Genomic DNA, 3,919 nt, shown 5'->3' on the forward strand with positions numbered 1-3,919 from the left:
CTCCTAGAGGTCCTAGCTACAAGTCAAGCACTCAGGGGCGGAGCTACAAGGTGGCCAGGGTGGGCCGCGGCGACCGGAGCCCTGGGATTTTGGGCCAGTTTATTATATACCTATGGATTTTTAACCGGGCCAGAAAAAAATTCAGCCCAAAACACATAGCGATTGATCCAGCAGCGGAACAAAGCCACGCCCTCGTCTCGTCCACTGCAGGTCTGCAGCCGCCTCGTGCCCTCGTCTCGACGCCATCCGGCCCTCGCCTCACCGCCGCCGTTCCTCGCGGCCTCGCCGGTCGCTGGCCGGAGCGGCGGAGCCCAGCCCGCCTCCCCTTCCCACTCGGCGCTAGCCTGGCCCTGCCGCCCGCCCGCCCCTGCCTTGACCCGGGCCGCCTGTCGCCTGGCCCTGCCGCCCGTCTCCCCCTGCCTCCGCCGGAGTCCGGCCCTCTGCCTCCCTGCAAAGCCGGCGGCCGTCGGTGCCGCTCAGGCGCTCAGTAGCCAGTCTTCGGCGGCAGCACCGCAGCAACCAGCAAGTGTGCAAATCGATTTAAGGTACCGAAACCCCCTAATTTTTTATTTAGGGTTTGCTTTTTTGCACTATGCTATCATGAATTGATGAACACATGCATAATTTTCTCGCCATTTCTGCCTCAATTAGCTTTATTGATAGAAACTAATTTTTATTGCAGAATTGTTAAAAAATGAAGAGGGCCGGAGACATTGTTTCTCTTTTCCAGAGAGAAGCTATGAAGATAGGGAAGAAGAAGAAGGCAGGGAGACGTGGGCAAAGAGCAAGCCGGAGATGAGAAGTTTTCCTTGGAGTCATTGATCAAATTAGTCAAGAGCTTGAAAATCGGTTTGATGAGATTAATATGGAGTTGCTTTCTTGTATGTCTGCTTTGAATTTGGTGTACTTGCTTCTAAAATTGGTATTGATTCTACCGGTGGCAACAGCAAATGTTGAGAGAGCATTTTCTGCCATGAGTATAGTCAAGAACAAGTTGAGAAATAAGATGTGTGATAATCTTTTGGATGATTGCCTAGTCACATACATTGAGAGGGATGCTTTTGCTGAGGTGAATGAAGATGATATAATAGATACTTTCATGGCAATGCAAAAGCGTAGGCTAGAAACATAGTCTTTTTGAACTTCTCAAGGTATGTATTATGGTCCATATAGTATGCACTATGTATGCTTCTTTATGCAAAACTTAGACTTAATCGAGAATTTAAGTGTGTTTGTAAGACAATAATGATCTATTTCTATGTGATATTGGTAACTGGTTAGAACGTCTACATGTCATATTTCTTGTAAAAAAAAAAATTTGGGGAGGTCGGACCACCCTGATGTCAAATGCTAGCTCCGCCACTGCTAGCACTGGCCATTGCTCTCTGTGAAATTGTATCAAGCCCGGATCTTGACAGTAACTACTAAACCACTCTCTCCATGGTGGCCACAGGTTCATCACCCATGTCGTCCTTCTTCCAGCCCAGCGTACGATGATGTTCTTTCACGGTGTAAGTAGTCTGTGTGCATTTTTCGTCTCGCGCCTCGTCTCCACGCTAGCTGTGGATATGCACGGGCAAATGGTGGATCCGATCGACGAGTGCGATAGATCGAGCATTCAAGAGGAGAGCGACGAATAACGAGAGCGCGGGCACGCGACATCGTATCGGAACGTGTCGTTGTTTTCTTGGCGTGTGAACGGAGCAAAGATTTCGCCGTCCAAATCGCTAATCAGGGGACCCCCGGCGGCTTGAATTTACTTGCGCGCGCCGGGCGCGACTGTGAAGACATTGAATGCTCCGGGCACCATCTGGTCCGACCGATAGTCACACATGTATACAACACTAGCTAGAACTAGAAGTCCAGCACTGGCCACTGCTCTATGTGGTCTAGTCAAATCGTCTCAGGTCTTGACGGTAACAGCTAAACCACTCGGTCCACAGTGGCCACAGGTCCGTCGCCCATGATGGCATCATTCTCCCAGCCCAGCGTACGTACGATGATGTCTGTTTTTCACAGAGGTGGTGGAGTTCATAGGGATAGACGCAAATCATCTTCGAAACCAGATGGTTGCCTAGAAACAAAGAGCGTGCAATGGTGAAGAAGCTAGCGGCGTAGCGCGTCGCCGTGGAAATGGACGACGACTGCAACGGGCCACAGCTCAGTTGGTTATTGCCCGTGCAGTCGAGAAGAAAAAATAACTTCTATCAATGGCGATGTAGCCATGTAGGAACTTGTCCGAATTCTGACCATTAATCGGCACCATGTAATCCGTATCCGCTCATCTTCTTATTGAAGGACATTCCACCGGTTCATGAATCTTCTTATTGAAGGGGAATCTAGCAAGGAATTTCCTTTTATCATAAGGTCTAATCTGCCAAGGCCTGTTAGTTTTTCACATGTCGACAAAGCATTTCCGCAGCTCCTGTTCATTACTTTTTAAGAGGTGTTGGGATATCGTCAAGCACGACGTCATGAAAGTCATCTCCCTCTTCGACCCACTTCACACGTCTAACCTCCTACCGTTGCATCCATTGAGCACATCCAGTAGTTCTTCACTCTTTGGAGTTTGGTGCATGACACACATCTTGATGAGAGTGCCGACGATGGCATTGTGTGGAAACATCGACAAATGAGCTCTACTCGGCGGCCTTCGCCTACAAGGCGCAATTCCTGGGCATGACCTTCTCCTCTTTAGACCAAATGGTGTGGAAGGCTTGGGCGCCGCCAAAGGTTAAGTTCTTCACATGGTTGGCTATTCAAGATTGTATTTGGACCGCCGATAGGTTCAACAAGCGGGGGTGGACAAATTGTGGGCAAGAGAGTGCAAGAGTGCGACGCCATGCACCTCTTTTTCAAGTATCGTTTCACTTTGAGGCTTTGGGGCTTGGTCAAAAAGAAACTACGACTTGAGAACTTCGACGTCATTTCTTGGCACTAGGAAGGCTCCGTAAAAAAGTGGTGGAAAGTTTGTGCCGGCGCGGGCACCACACAGAGGAAGGCCATGGCTTTGCTTACCATGCTTGTGTCATGGACCATATGGAACGAAAGAAACACGTGGGTCTTCCGCAACAAAAGCGTGCCACCAACCATTTTGCTCAACATCATCATGATGGAGGCAAATCTTTGGTTCACCGCCGGGGTGAAAAATCTTGGGTCACTTATGTCGCGAGAGTAATAATCCATGTGGTTGTTCCGGGTCGATTGTAACAAATTTTATTCTCTTCTTAATTAATAGGTGAGGCAAATGTTTTGCCACCGTTTCGTAAAGTAAAAAAAAAAGTGCCTACCTTGCCCAAGTTCTACCAGTCACTTTAATTCTTGTCTTCTACCTCAACATGGAAGAAGCCTGGTCCACTGTTAGCACTACCCCAGTACTGAGCAGTGGCATTGGCTTATACCATGTTTGGAAAAAATCCATATGGTGACTAGGGGTTTTGCAAATGAAGCAGACTTTAGGAAGTTGGCACATTATGCCAACAAAGTGGCCAGGTTGGCCACAATTGAAGCAGATGGCACCAATGAATTTAGGACCCACATTACTAGCAGCAGCATCCCCCTGATCAATCTGTTTTCCAACTTCAGCACTACCAGCACTATTATCTTACTCTACACAGCAGCAGCAGACTTCTGTAGTGAGTTTTTGCTAGACCAATACATCCATTTTTTAGATGTGTAGTGAACAAACTACGCAAATGTATATGCTGTTATAAAACAAAAACTATGCAAGTACGGCACGATTACAGGCCACGTTGATTCACTCTGAAACACCAAAAATGAAATCAGATTACAATATAAGTAACTTCTTAGATCAACAAGAACCTATCTGCAACTCCAAGTTGAGAAATCTGAAAAACGCAGGGTTACTGCTTGGTCTGCCACCCGTACTGGCCGGCCGTCTGCTTTAGCGACAACAGAG

The 3,919-nt window shown here is 47.9% G+C and overlaps 1 long non-coding RNA gene across 1 annotated transcript; it reads left to right on the forward strand.

Moving 5' to 3' along the window:
* Nucleotides 1-223: 223 nt before the first annotated feature.
* On the forward strand, nucleotides 224-846 carry LOC120962606 (uncharacterized). Its single transcript, XR_005753333.2, has 2 exons — nucleotides 224-545; nucleotides 683-846. It is a non-coding gene; the product is annotated as an uncharacterized lncRNA (long non-coding RNA).
* Nucleotides 847-3,919: the final 3,073 nt, after the last annotated feature.

This window comes from Aegilops tauschii, chromosome 4, assembly GCF_002575655.3.
Source record: "Aegilops tauschii subsp. strangulata cultivar AL8/78 chromosome 4, Aet v6.0, whole genome shotgun sequence".
NCBI classification, from domain to species: domain Eukaryota; kingdom Viridiplantae; phylum Streptophyta; class Magnoliopsida; order Poales; family Poaceae; genus Aegilops; species Aegilops tauschii.